General features: G+C 47.9%; 1 protein-coding gene across 2 annotated transcripts in view; it reads right to left on the bottom strand.

Moving 5' to 3' along the window:
- LOC144174972 (cell adhesion molecule Dscam1-like) overlaps positions 1-15,709 on the bottom strand; it is a 675,942-nt gene that overhangs the window by 78,051 nt on the left and 582,182 nt on the right. The window lies entirely within an intron of this gene.

Here is a 15,709-nt window from a genome sequence, read left to right as displayed (position 1 = left end):
GGGTCCTTTGTGCCTTCACGTGAATGGGACTAGAGGAGGTCCCGAAGGGTGGGGAAAGGAGGAACCACCACCGGGCACATCATCGGATTGTCCAGCTTCGCGAGCAAAAAGAAAGTCCGGAGCACCTCGCGCCGAAGAGCGGCGCCCGGGCTAGCTTCCAGCCGAACATAATTAAGGTGCCGACTCAGCGATTTGGATCGCGAGAATCGAGCATGCCGACGTAAGACTCGATAATCACCGCGGCACCGACGAGGGGCCCCGCGGTGCCAACCCTTTTCTCCTGCTCGACGGCTCTCGTCAGCGGGAGGCAAGGAGGAGAAAGGCACGCGCGCTCGGGGCCTTGGGGAAAAACGGGAGAAACCCGCGCTTCTCCTCTCTCAATCCCGCGGCAGTTTTTACCTTTCCCACACCTCTCTATCGCGCTGAGCTTACATATTCAGAAGGCCCGAGACGGCTGGGATGCGAAAAGCCATTAAGACTTGTTCACTGGTCGGCTTCTTTTCCGCCGGGGGCGGCCGGCTTTGCCCGATTTCGGTTCTGAATCTGACCCTCGTGACATGATCCGTATTCTCCTTCTTGCCCCGATCGCATGCCTGTCCAATCGTTCGCTCCCTCGCATTACCGCCATCTTGTTTTGTTTCTTCAGAAGTGATCTCATGTATGACGAAAAACATACAGCTTCCAGACCTTGCGTGGTATGTACCTCTACGTAACGGTGCACGGTGCGGTGTTTCGTGGGACAGAAAGACACCGATAAAGCCGCTGCCCAACGTAGCTAATGCGGATCCGCTGCCTAGCGATGAATTAGCTGCCGGGAAGATGTACTCCGAGAAGGTGCCCACTGCCTCGAGGAAGGCCTCAATAATGTCTTTCCTGGATATGCAAAAGAAAGAGCAAGCCAATGTCCACTAAATGCTGCACAGGTTTATCGCTTTCCTGCATGGCCATCACAATGCCCATTGCGGTCTGGTACGGAAGCCTCAATTAGGATAGCGGTACGTCCATTAGCGAGTATTCACCACGTCTGTATAAGGCAATAACCCTTTACCACCGTTAATGCACTGTGCTCGTCTACATAACGTTTTCGCGAAAGACCTAGAGCGTTAGAGAAAAGAGACATAGTTAACTGAAACAAAAGAAACAAAAGAACAAAAACGAAGCAGTGGGCTTGTTGCGTCTGTTTCGGCAGAAAACGAAAACCTCCTCAATGTTTTATCTACGCGGATATCGGGTTTCTTCTGCTGTGTACAGATTTCCAGCTTGCCAGTTTCCTTCGAATAAGGTCGGCACCAGATGGGTTGTACTGAGCTCGCGGTAAGCCTGGACCGGGGCCCGAGTAAATACCCCCTTTACACGGCCATCAACGAGGCTCCAGCGGATCGTAAACTTTCCTGATCAAGACGGCCGTGCTGGCGGTACCGCTACAAACTTCCCCTACGCTTAGTTTTGTTTTGCCTCGGCGATGAAAGAAATAGACTCAACTCTTGTGTGTTTGGCGGTTACTGGGTACACTTTGAACTCTGCCTGACGTTGCTTTAGCTCCGTGTAACAAACGCAGCAGCAAATGACCAACGACCATGGCTGGAAAGGAGAGGGGGAGAGGGGGGCGTCGCTAGCTAATAAAGGGAGCCGAGAATTCGAACTGGTAGCTTTCTTTGTGATTAGATTCTGCCGAGCTGGAAGACACATGCGGGTAAATGAAAATGGCAACGACCGCCGGATGAAATCCTCGAACGGTCTCAGGGGTGCTGGCTTTGTTCTGGGAGAGACGAAATGGAAGCAATTACTCGACTTCGTCGACTTGTTGCCGCCTCGTTTTATGTCCGCTCCTAAATTCGAGGCCTTCGAGTGTTGCCCGATTCCGGCGAAGACGCGACGCCCTGTTGAAAGCGTTGTTTTATCCGCTTTGACGGCAAGTGCTTGCCGTATGTCCTTTGCGATTGCGACATGACCGACAGATTAGAAGATGTGCTTACTGTGAGGGTAGGTGATTCCTCACCGCTTCTTTGACCTGCCATGCCAATCCCCCCTTCCTTTTTTTTCTGCGTATTCGCGGAAACACAGGACTACAAATGATATACTATATTTCCATTTTAACGTATTTTTTCTTGCTTCATTTTTAGCCTGATTTTTATATCATTTTTCAGTAATAAAAGTAACCAGCAAGAAGTTCGGAATGTTCGTGAAAACACGCGATACACAAGAGTCTTCCGAACAACAAGGAGTATTCCGAACAACAATAGCTTTGGAGCACCCTTGTTCACGCATCCGGCCGCCATCATGCCGTTTATTGCAAGTTCCGACCCGCATCTGTTACTTCTCATTTTTTTCGCCCGCATCGGGTCGCAAAGCCGATTTAAGAGCCTCGTGGAATAAACCTCCCACATAGCTACTACCTACAGTGCCGCTTCGCACGACGACCGAATGCCAGGCGTGCCGTGGCACGTCACCATGTATAGTGACATGTGACTCCACGCTATATCGTTACTTCGCTCACTTGGCGAAAAAGCGCAGTACTGAGATCGTCTAACCGGCCCTGTTAGAAAAACTCTCATTGGCTGCAACAGCCCGACAACACGCCCAGTCATTGCCATCATCGTCTCTTGCGAGGTGAATCGACCAGGGACATTGGCAGTGGCCGTCAGAAGCTCGGTGAAGCTCGAAGCTCAGACGCTCGATGATAGCAGTCCGTTAGATTCACCGATTTTTGTTTGGCTGCAACGTCTGCACACGAAGCCATAATTGACACGTTTTACCACTCAAGGTGGTTTTCTGATGAAGATATCAGATGTTGTGACAAGCGAACATAATTCCGAACTCAGTTACGGCGCAAACATATAAAACCCCGAAGCTCACATACGCGCTAAGAGGGGTTGACCAGTGACGATGGCAGCCGGCAGAGGTTCGTGGCTGATTCACCAATTTTCATTGCCAGCGACATCAACAGGTCCTCTCAGCGTACACAAAACTAAACACAAACTGCCAATGCTCACGCATTCCAGCATCACAACAAAAACCTATAGAAAACACGAAGAAAGTACCATAACCCCCGACTGGTTTCGCGGTGAATGTATTAAGCCTTTGTAAAGCCTCCCGTAGTCTGAAGTTTATACTGGATTCCGCAATATTTGGTGCACAGAATAGGGTGAAGTCGACTGCCCGGTATCCGACTGCCCGGTGCTAAGCCTAGCGTCAAGGTTTGAGGTGTAACTCCGTCTATGGCGTAAGGAGTAGGACGTTGCTTGACGCGCACTAAGGTTCAATTTACAGGCCACCTTACGTTAAGCCTAAACATGGGACGTTAGGATGTACGCCACGCTTTGACGTCCAACAACCGGTACCCATTTAAACAATTCTTTGGACCACGTCAGCCCGCCTACGTGCTTCGAAGGCAATAGCCTGGTGATAAATTCTTCACTGATACATTGTATAAATTGCGCCTCTTTGTTTTCATTTCATTGTCTTTTGGCGCGAATTACTTTTGTTGCTGCTACACCGTGAACGCGTCTCTTCCTTGGCGTTCGTTTCGTCGTCTTACTGAGCGAATTATGTCAGCAACAGGCTGGCATGCGCAATAGTTTCCCTATAATCATGGTTCGGCGCGGCTTCTGTGCACCTGTTCCCATCACGTGCCATCACGTTCAGGTGTCACGCGGCAGGCACCATTGTACGACTTTTACGTTTCCAGTTCGCAGCTTAGTGAATTTTGTGAAGCGGTCGCCCATGGTTTTCTTTTTGTAGTTAACTTTGCTATTTCTTTTCTCGCTCCTCAAGCTCCAGTAACCATCTTTTTATATCCACTTTTTTTTTCTCTTTAAATCCCTACTTTCACACTTCTCATGTGTAGGGTAGCCAACCAGACACTTTTCTGGTTTCAACCTCCCTGCCTTTTATGTACTGTCTTATCCTGCCTTTGTAGTCCCTCTTCTTTTGGTCCCTTATCTTTCTTCGCGCTACCCGCCGCGGTGGCTCAGTGGCTAAGGCGTTGCGCTGCTAAGCACGAGGTCGCGGGTTCGATTCCCGGCCGCGGCGGCCGCTTTTCTGATGGAGGCGAAAAGCAAAAACGCCCGTGTGTACGAGATTTCGGCGCACGATAAAGATCCCCAGGTGGTCAAAATTAATCCGGAGCCCTCCACTACGGCGCGCCTCATCGCTTGCGTTGCGTCGGCGCGTTAAACCCCACAATCAATCAATCTTTCTTCGTGCTGTGTATCTCATGGATTACAAAGTAGCCGGAACCCTCACGCTTCTGGATTCCACGCGAGCGGAAATCGAAACGCGATGCAGCTCCACCATGCGAAGCAGCGTCTGCTGCCGAGACTCTGGTTGTGCAGCCACGGCCTCCGCGATCGGCTGCCGGCGGCGCGCCGTTGCTCCGGCCGTCCCATTCGGCGCGTCCCCCAGCAAAATCCTGTAATTTGGCAAACTCCGCAACGCACCGCGAGGTGGCGGTGTTAGCCGATGGTTCGGCAGCTTGCACCTACTCCTCTCGACGGCTTTGCGGGGCCTGAGTTGCTGCGTGTCTTCGCTGCCGGAATTCGCGTAACTGTATTGAAGCTTTATTTTTGCTTAGCTGACCAACCAAACGATCAGGTCATGAAGTCCGCTTGTCTCAGAAGCTTCAAGGAATAGCAGGGAAACCAAGATATGTCACTGTACGGCGAAACGTTATTCGCGTTTTGCTTGTTGGGCTTGATTTGATTGGTGCAGGACATTTCGGAGCAGAACGTTTCGGTGCGGAATCTTTTCGGCGACAGATTTATCGGGTGTTTATTTGTTGGAACAGCCGTCATATTTTTTTCCGGATAGGGTGGGTTATGGACAACAATCGGGAGCAGTCATTGCATTTTTATATTGACTCCGTGTTTGATTTTTGCCAGTTATTTTTAGAAATTGACCATTTCTATATTTTTGTTTGATAACTCGTTCAGGGTACACCTGCTATGCAGCCTACTGATTATGTTCTTGCGCTCGTGCTTTTTTGAATTTACTACAAGATTTTAATTTATATTCGTTTTCTTGCGGCATGCAACTCAGCTAAGACAATTAGCCCGCGTTTACTATGATATGATTCATAATTCTTTATTCACTTTTCTCTAAATAAAAGGCGCACTGTCACTATCCAAGGAAAGCAGCTTTACAGGCATTCGGTTGCACCCCAGAACGCAAAAAATCTTATGAGGCGTTTTATGTAGGTTGTGCTGTCAAACTGAAATGATTTTGCAAACACTGTTGTCGCCAGCATTTTTTTTATACGGACCAGTCTACAATATTGTCATTAAGGAAAAACGGCGCGAAAGCTGACGAAACGCCATTTCGAGGAGCGCTGCAGCATACACGCCTTTCGTTTCAACCATCGGCTCCGCGCGCCGCGGTGCGGCGGAAAACGGCGAAGCGGCCGCTTCGGAATTACGCTCTCTCCGGGCGATTGGGACGGCCGGAGCAACGGCGCGCCGCCGGAAGCCGATCGCGGAGGCCGTGGTGCAGCCTGTTTAACGGTAGTCATCCTGCTTGGCGCGCTCGCGTCGATACACTATTAGCAGACAGTATCAGCGAACGATGTCGCTTCGGCTTCGCATGTGTCGAGCCTTTTCAAGGCACGCTGCCGGAGCAAGACTGAGAGGTGTAGTAAGCGCAGATGCAGGGAACGAGTTGGCCTTTTTTGTTACTCTTTATCATGAATTACCACGCGACACACTCCACTCAAACAAGACCCGAGCATGGATTGGATTACTCTGGAGTCCCAGATTGTCTTGGAGGCGAAGCAATGATAAAAGAAGGAGCAACAAAAAAGAACGAAAATTCGGCCGCTCACCTGTACCAGCTTTCAAAAGACGCGCAAAATGGGCAGCCTAAGCGGCACCTTTCGGTCCCTCTGTTTACCAACAGCTTATCAACTCGCGGGTGAAAACTAAGATGCGTCCAATTAAAATAGGCCGCATAGCCACCATCTCGTCAGCAGACACGCTTCCGCAAGGTGGCGCTACGATCCATTTCGACTGCGGCTCGAGTGGAATCCAGACGTTTAAAGACGATAGTCTTTTTTGGGCTACTTCAATACTAAAATTTTGGTCTGTCTGTATGTCTGTCTGTCTGTGACTCGATTCAGCCACCCGGCCAAAGTTAAATAAAATTCTGCGCAATAGTCTTATATACTCACAGCGAAATATAAACGTACACAAACCTTTAGCGTGTTTACCTTGGGAGGAGCGCGACGCAAGAGGGAAAACATGAGAGGTTAGCGGGAAAGCGAAGGGACGCATTTACTTGGCAAATGTCGACAAAAGACTATAGTCTTTTGTCGACATTTGCGAAGAAAGGGGCAGATACCCGGCCAATTTTTCTCCCGACAGTACATGTCATGATATATTATCCCGGCAGCAGAAATAGCGGCTTACTGAAGCATTGTCGAAGAGCTTCAGCGCTTAGAAATTGCAATCAGTGGTCCATTACATCGCACGCCAGCTTCAAAAGGCTGGTCTGTTACATACTCCTGCAGCGTATAATCACTGACTGAGCCACACTGCAGCCGCATCAGTAATATTTGCGCATGCAAGGCCCACGTTCTTCGTTAGAGCTGTCACTTCCCAGTATAAATATCGTTTTCCAACGCATACAAACGAAAAATCGCGGCCCTGAATGTGGCAAACAACTGAAACGGCATTGGGAAGCGTACGACAAGCTATTCGCGTGTGCGTTTTGCCAAGCCAAGAGGAGACGAGAAGGTCAGTGGCATTTTACGCCCCGGAACCCGCCAATCGGTGGCGAACCTCCTTCGTCCCACCAAAGGCCACGTTCACTTTGTGTAAGGACGGCCGCCATATTTCTGCAGAGGTTCATTTTCTGCCGCTACACAAAAGACACACGGAATCACTGCCCCTCGCGAAAGGAGGTCAGCTTTTATAAAAAGAGAAACTCGGCTGCAGCGAAATATGGCTTCTCTGCTGGGCCATTTTCAGCTGGTACTCTTCGGTGTTTGTATAACGGTGCGGAGAATATGAACATGTCCTCCAAATAAGTGCAGCGTCAAGCTTAGGATCTCATTCTGGACCACAATGTAGCGATAAATAAATACGTAAATAAATACATAAACACTTCTCACGTGCCTCCCAATTAGTTTTGAGTTAGCTATAAAAAGTTTACTACGTTAAGGAACGGCCTAATGAGTCTCACAGAGCGCCAAACACAAAGCTGTTTTTTTTATCGATTTTATCGATAGGTAGATCGATGTATTCACAGAGAAACCAACTTTCTGCTTCAACCACAGACCCGAAACACCTCAATTAGGTTTGCACCACGGTGCACCAGACACCGCAAATCCGCTTTTACTGCAGATCACGCTGGTAGCACACAACCAATACGAACGCTGCCGCAACGGATCGAGTTTTATTTTCGGAAGCAGCTACTTTGATGCAACACGAAGCAGCGAAAGTAACCAACTAGGCTCACTCAATTAAAAACAAGACTAGTAGTGCCAGTTCCTTCCAGCAGCCGTAGTCTAGTTCGCGCATGCCTGTTTTCCTTTTCGTTCGAGTCTCATCGCCCCGAGAGGAGCCACCAATCAACGCCAGCGAGGAACACAGCAGGGAACAGAAGGCGGAGGCGGCGCTGGCCACTTGAGTATATGGTGAGTCGATGAACGAGTGTTATTTATCGGAAACCTAATTACTTTCCGGGGGCCTTCTTAGGCCGCGGGCGGTACTCCGAAGCGGTGGCCCCGTCTTCCCCCCGAACGCGTGTTTCCCTTTCGCGCTGCGGCGCAGTTTGGCCTACGCCGCGCGGAGCAGGCAACACCGGTCAATGCTGCTCTCGGGAGAGCTTGAAGACATAATTAGCGCAGACGACAGAGCGAATAAATATCGTCTGGCCCGAAGAGGGGCGTCTTCTTCGTCTCACGCCGTGCAGAACGAAGGGGGGAGAGGAGGCTGGGTAATTATCTTGCACGTCAAACTTCCGGAAGGAGTGGTTCGCGGATGATGATGGGAAGTTCGAAAACGACGTGTAGGCCCCCTTCTCTTTGAAACCCAGTGAATGGAACAGTGAGCAGCGGCTCTCGAAGGCTCTCCAAGTGTGGCTATATATTGGCGAGGAGCTTAACGCGTCTCGTTTGGTGGGCCAGCTCCGTGGCAGATCTTTGAGTTCGCTTATGTCTCGTGGGGCGACGCTTCCTCGCTAGTGTTAGAAAAGAAACGTGTTGGATACGTATTGGGACGACCTCATTTCTCACGCCGTCTTGACTCATCATTGCGCACGTTGGTTGCATGGTTCAAAGGAAAATGACAGTTCCTTTGTGCACTCCCTATCCAATCCATTGTAGATATACTCTGACTGTGGCCACGGACCGCTTTATTTTACTGGTGACCTATTTACGCTCTTTTTTTTAATTGCGGAAGTTTCCTATTCAGCATAGGGAAAACTATGTACATTCCGGATTCCCGAAAGAATCGGAGAAGGGGGCCATGATTTGGTCGTTGTGAAATGTCGCGGCGTGAGAATGGTCTTATTCCTCCACAGCGTCACTAACTGTGGTCATTTGAAGGTTGATGAACATACAGGCGCCCAGTTAAAAGGCATGTATGTTTTCTAGAATTTGTACACTTTAAATTGGCTCTCCTCATCTTGTTTTTAAAGAGACGAAGTGATCATTGCATGCTCTTCGTGGCGCAACACATTTCAAGGTCGATGCGAACTGTCGACGCGGAACGTTGAGGTGTGGTGATACCGTTCAGAGCAAGTCGTAAAGGCACGTGTTTGATTTGATTATTTGGTTTGATTATGGGGTTTAACGCGCCGAAACTGCATGTGAGCGTAAAGGCACGCCGTAGTGGAGGGCTCCGGATTAATTTTGACAACCTGGGGATGTTTAACGTGCGCCGAAATCTCGAACACACGGGCGTTTTTTGCGTTTCCCCTCCACCAGAAAAGCGGCCGCAGCAGTCTGGAATCAAACCCGCGTCCTTGGGCTCAGCAGCACAACGTTTCAGCCACTGAGACACCACAGAGGGTTAAATGCAGATTCATAGAGCCCTCGAATGTTAGATGTTTTATGCTCGAACCTGGCAGAGACTAACTTCTCTGCTTACGTTCATCCGTGGGATATGATGTCGGTTTTACTAGCGTCGAAAGCTGTTGTGTTGATGTCGACGCTTATCTAAATTTTTTGACGTACCGTACCCGCCAATGTAAAGGGCAATACTAACATGATATTGCCTTGTGTCCCACGTAGTAGCGCTGTGGATGGAATTTTCTGTACAACTTTTTAAAAATGTTCTGATGGCGTGTGTACGCCGCAGACCCCAGCCTCACTTTTGAAAATCTTCACAAAAATCTGTGCGGTTATCTGCTTTTGGTTTTACGATTAGATAAGGAAATGTAAAAAAGCTAACATCGGCAAATCACTGACAATAGCTTAAAGGGGCCCTAAAGAGGGTTGCTTATTTTCCACCTCTTATTAACGCTGTTTCATTACACTTTTTTATTTTTTCCCTTGAAAGCAAATCCAACGTGTGTGTTTAATTTTAAAAATGATCCCGGTATTGGTTATGTACTCGTGAAATCATTGCTTGCCTTCGCCCCAAACAACGTTTCACCAGTGCTGCAGCGGGTTGGGAAGATCTCGCCTATATATACCTCGTACTCGTGCTTCTTATTGTTACCGCAACGCTTTTATGATGCTGTGCGGTCTCCCGAGAGCTTAAAACTGCTTCAGAAAAGCGAAGACATAAACTCAACGCGTAAAGGCAAGAAAAACGAGCATATAAGAAAAAATGGCTGCAAATAAGAAAAAAGCTGCTCTTCGCATATAAAATTAACTTAGCAGACTTGCCATGTCGAGACTTTATGTTAAGAGGCACGCGAAGCCTACGGTTATCTTTCGCTTGTTATTAAGTTTTTCTTAAATCTGACGAGGCGCAAGAGGACAACCATTTTTTTCTCACAGACAACGTGCGCTCATCGTGACCACTTGTTTTAGCAACCTACTTCACTGCTCGCGTAAAGTGAAGGGTATCTTGTTACCGATTGGCTCTGTAATAAGACCCCGCCCACGGAGCGCTCAGCAATGATTCTCAAGTTTAAACCGGAAAAAGGAAATAAGTACGACGCAACAGAACGCTTTATATTCGGAACGGCTAACGACCTCATCCAAGCGCACGGAACAAATGGGAGCGCTCTCCGACTTGAGTGCCAACAATGTTTCATTTTTTCCCCCTGGCTTTTGGCCCTGGTGTTTTTGGCTGTCCGGGCTGGCCGCTTTGTGCGACGTCCGCGTTAATCTTCTCTGGGTTCTCGTTTTGTTCTTTTTTTTCTGTCACTTATTCGCCGCGCAGCCTTGTGTACTCGAGCAAGACAAATGAATGCGTACCGTTGTTACCGCTGCTTCTGCCTAGTACTTGAATGGAGTACTTTGTTCTCCTTCATTATAATTTCGCGCTCGCGGAAGGAGCAGTGTATGTTCCAAGCTTGCGGAACAAAAGGTAGGCGAGAGAAAAATGTTCACCTACTTGCACGCACTGCTTGACAGTAAGGAAAAATTGGGTTGTTAGTCACGTGGTTAGTGGTAACCCGAAACATTCACTAATTTTTCTCCGTTGAAGTGTGTAGTTCGTGGTTCCCGTTTTGCGAGACAAATGAAAAATAAGAGAAAAGTGAGGTTTGCGTGTTCAACAGCTTTGAATTCAGAGTTAGTAGGTTTTATTAAGACCTTACATTCAAATGGAAATTTCTTAAGAATTTTGGTTTTATGGGTTTTTTTTACTCGCACCGAAGAAACAAAATGCTATGGTGAGCCCGCGGTGCTTCTGCGTAGTTAAGCGTGCTGCTGGATAGTTGCTCTTTCATTGCGAGAAATGACCGAATTCATCACATTCTCATCGTCCTCGCCTTCGCTTGTTTCGAAGTTCCTGTCGCTGTTTCTGCGTTATTTCGGTTCCCTCATTCTCTATACTCGTTACGGGAAGACAAAAGCATGAAGTTACAAATATACAAGGCGTACGGGTAAGGTTTGAGCTTGAACCGAAATGGGAAGTTTTGTTTGAGCACTCTGCGAATTTATTTTCCAGTTAATCTCACGCGTCATGTTTTTCTCCGCTTCGCGCTTATGGGAAATCGGGATAGCTGCTTTCGACCAGCTCCAAATGTGCGCAAAGCATAGATTGAGCAGCCTAGCTATTAGTGCTTTTATAACACTAATGGCACTTATCTAGTGGTAGGCACTAAGCAGCACTATTTAGGAGAGTACTTAGGAAGAAGGTCCCCTGAAGAACGCCAAGAATAGAGGGTACATACTCAGGTGTGGATTGCTGCCCGGTCTGGTAGAAAATAACACGCTCGGATACAAGTAGGGCCACACTAGAAGGGTGCAACTATACTATGAAAGCTCCATGAGACGCAAACAGAACTTTAGATACTTTTTCCCTCGGTCTAGATAATGAAACACTAGAAGATCATCTTAGTGTTCGAAGCGCTGTCAACACAGGGATAAATAAAGAAAGAAAGACAGACAACACGACACTACCGCCGTGTCGTCTCTTTTTCTTTCTTCGTCCCTGTGTTCAGAGCGCTTTGATGAACAGCTACAAACTAGCCCAATTGTTTGTTCTACTTCAACAATAGAAGTGGAGCATGGATTAAACTACATTGGCCATGTTGAGAGTGCCGATCAAAACCGCAAGAAAGGAATTGGGGTGTATAAATACTATGGGCTGGTGTGGATTCGGCATGCACACTCGAGTAGAGCGCAGTATGCTACCTCTGTCATTGAAAAGAGTTGCATGCCACCAGCGCAGACAGCGAATGGTGGTGTGCAGGGAAGAAACGTTGGCATGTAATGAACACCTCGAAAGAACACTCACGTCTGCCAAACAAGCAGTGGGAAGAAGACTGACCGAAAGAACGTTTTGAGAGAGGAAAGAGCCCCGTCTGTTAGTGAACAAAATTTGGGCGATGACGGCTTAGCTTAAACAAAGAGCAGGAAGTGTAGTTGGGTCGGGAATGCAGTGTTGCAGACAGAAAACCAGTGGATAGTCAGTGTAACATAACGGCTGTTGAGAAACGGTATTGGAACTATGTAAGTAACTCGATTGGGGGATGAGATAAGAGCGTTCGCTAGAAAACAATCGACCGCAACAGCTCAGAATGGGTTCAAACTCTGTGAAATACACTTCCTCTTGACGGACTGTACGTAAACGCGTTATGGTTATGATGCAGACTTCGTTCAGAGACGTGGATGTTTTCTCTGCCTCTGGTCTGTGCCCTTATGTTTCTTGAGGCTGTAGGCAATGCTATCAGGGCCAGAAGCTACCGTGCATGACCCCAAAGAAACCATGCGGTGGGGTTGGTATAAAGGTTATTTTTTTTCTTTTTTTTTGGTACCTATAAGCACCTCGAGAGATACAGCTGTTGTAAGCAGAGAACGGAACTGCGTAATTTCCTGCACACCACAGGTACCTTTTAAAGCGAAGCTTCAGATTTCTTACGGAGAGCGTCTGTACCGCAAAAAGGCCCTGAAGGAAAGCCAACTTTCTCTGACGATGATGATGAATGATTTTGGGTGGAGTTAAAGAAAAAAAAAAGGCGCTTCGGTGGCCGGAATCGAAGCTGTGTCCCTAGCGTTGCGAAGCCGCGTCTAAACTATTGCCCCATTTCGACATTGTCGACGCTAAGTACAAACTCAGAGGATAACCAAAGAATCCCTCACCAGAAAGCTGCGCGTTCAACCAGCATCGTCGTTAGGCGGAAAAAGTGCATGATTTGTGTCTCCGCGTTGCTATAAAATAGCGATCTGAGTGTTTGTATTCTCGCAATCGGCAAAAGCTGGATAATCGTGGCGATAGTGCTTGTGTGACGTCAGATAAGCAGACAAAAAATGTCAGGACTTCAAGAACGCCAGAAAGAAGAAAAAAACTTTATTTTCCAGTTTCTTGGTTATGCCGCTTTAAAAAAAGTAATTTTTGAGGCCCTGATACATATGTGCGTCGCATAACCTAATCACAGGAGGGCTTATTTACCCTGTTTAATAACCTTTTATAGGTTGAACACAGTCTGAAAAACTATTGTCGGAGCCCTGTAACCTACAGCGCCTAATTATACATAGAATTTCTAACATAGAATTTTGACCTCTCCAAAGATAACTCGTCTTCTTTACGCCTCTCCACCTGTGCCTTGCAGTGCGGGTTGTAGGCGAATATTTCATGTAGCGTTAGATCAGCAGTATTGCTGTGGAACCGCAGAATGTTTTTCGTATGTGAGATGAATACCGGCACCGGTCGGCGTTCTAGCATAATGCAACGTATACGAGGACCATAAGCACAAAAGTTGAAGCATAGGACACGGACCGATTATTGACTAACATAACATTTCGGTAGCACTAGGCTCCCTTGTGAACAAGGGAGCTGCAGCGCTTCAGAAACGGCGTGCTCACTTTTGAATTGGTCAATCACCCGTACTGCAAATTTTGTACTATGCTATCTTACCAGACGGTATGCCATTTGAATATAGACTTCAAGGTAGATAAATGTTTGAGGCAAATAAAACGGCTTTATGGTAAAACGCCTTTTTTTTCGGGAGCATATGCATCCGTTACCTAACCCACGTCAACAATCACAAACGTTTCCGATTCAAAGAAATGATCTATTGTTCACAATGAAAGGGTTAATGCATATATTGTTGCGGAGAAGAAAATGTAGAGAAAAGTTATAGAACGTACGAGATTCTCGGTTAGGCCTCCAGTATGGTAAACCGGAGCGTTTTCCTGGCAGCATAAAGTCAAAATGAAAGCGCTGTTTTTTTTATCCTCCCAGACGCTTTCTGAGCGTTGCTGGGAAGTACGAAGGAGATTCGAAGCAGCCTTTTGCAGGCAGTGATCCGACATTGAGCTCACTCTCTATGCCATTTCATACATGTACCCCCCACTGAGCCCGTGGTTTCGTGCAGTCTAATGTAATGCTTACATTTCCATCGTTAACATCTGTGCGCATCAGCCTCGAACTTCAAAACAAAGTAACGAAACGTAAAAACGTATCGCAAACGCCAGTAAATAAGTTAACTAACCACCAACTATAGCTCAGATTCTGCCTGTTTTACATTTCCAGCCTACGCCCAAAGAAGAGCTCTACTTGATATCAAGCAACTGCCAAGGTTTCTGAGTAACAAAGCATTTACAAAGGTTAGTGCTCGATGTAACCTCTTTCCCCACGTACTATTGTACAACTGTTTTTGGGGTATTTTGACGCGGCTTCGTTTCTGTCATTTCATTTCAAAATGCAGAATATGGTCGACAATGTAGAACAGTTGCTTCAGACTTTTTATTACGTGCTTTTGTCATTTATATCCGTTCATTTTAGAGATAGTACTCGCGCGCCGGTCGCAAAATAAAAAAGCGCGAGCGCCCGGAGATTTGTTTGGAAAGCAAGCAGCTAACCAGGTTCGCGATTTGTTTACACAAGGCCCCACGAGCGGAGCCGAGCAAACAATAACTCGGGCAGCACCTGTTCCTGCCTTCCCGTATTTCTGAATACACATCATACTGATATTTTTATCACTAAGCGCCAAGCACATTTCCAGACAAACAAGAACTGGCGGCGAGAAAGAAAGAAGAAACGCCGGCGCGTAGATTCGAGCTCTTGTGCAAACCATTCGCAGGTTCCCGTTAAAGCGCGGCAGACGGGGCCCTGACAGGCGCCGGATGCACTACAGCACCGACGAATCACAGCAGCGAACGGACAGGCGTGTTTTAACGCGAATCACGCCGTTCGTGGCATCACCGTTTCCATGATCGAGTGCTCACCCGAAGCGTAGCGTCGGCCAAAAGATTCCGCGGAACGGGGCGCTCACGGGGTTGCCCGTATTTATTTGCGCGCTGTGCATCTATCCACTCACGCAAGGATGCATTTTTCCTTCTAGAGAGATACGCAGAGGGAGAGAGCGGAGAGGGGGGAGAGCGGCGAGGCGCACGCCATAACCCGCTACCGCCGCGCACGCACACTCGCAGTCACAGTTTCCGGCGCAGCATGATCGATGTGGCCCGCGTACAAGACCCCCCGTCGGCGCCAACCGCAACCACGTGGCATGACGCGTGCCACTCAGCGGAGCTTTGTGCTTTCGGAATGGGGCCACCGGTGCAGCTCCGGCTGCTCGTCTCTGCACCTCACTCCTTTTTCTCGCTTATCGCGCAATGGCGAACGAAGGTCGGAGCGGCTCGAAGGAGCATCGTAGCGCGTGTTTACTCGGCACAGCTGTGCTCGCTGCTCTTGTTTATTCGCCGTGTGTTGCCCGCCAGAGTTATCGTCTTTCTTTCCCGTTCTTCGAGAACCTCGCTACTGAAACACCGCCCTTTTTTTGACTGCTACGCAAATTTGTGGTGCAGAAAAAACGAGCACGTGGATCAACCTGACGAGACATGTGGATTCCTTTGTTGCGTTCTTCTTTTCAAACCTAAATCGAGTTTTGAAAACATTGCGCTTTGCTTTGAAAATGTAGACTGGACTGAACGCAGCCAGCAACAGTACGTGCACCTCAGAGCCTGTATTTATTATATAAGGTCCTGGCTGTTTTTTTTTTTTTTTTTTGCTTTTTGTTTTGATATAGCTGGCCCACACTTCTTCAGTTACACTTCAATGGAGGTACGGAAGGAACCATTAAAACGCCAAATAGACATTAAAAAACAAGACGAAAAACAGTAGGCAAGTGGGAACACTAGTAAAACGATGAG

This window comes from Haemaphysalis longicornis, unplaced genomic scaffold (assembly GCF_048455015.1).
Source record: "Haemaphysalis longicornis isolate Haplotype H1 unplaced genomic scaffold, Haemaphysalis longicornis Haplotype H1 scaffold_3, whole genome shotgun sequence".
NCBI lineage: Eukaryota > Metazoa > Arthropoda > Arachnida > Ixodida > Ixodidae > Haemaphysalis > Haemaphysalis longicornis.
Note: the sequence above shows the minus strand (reverse complement) of the source record. Positions and strands in the feature narration are given on the sequence as shown.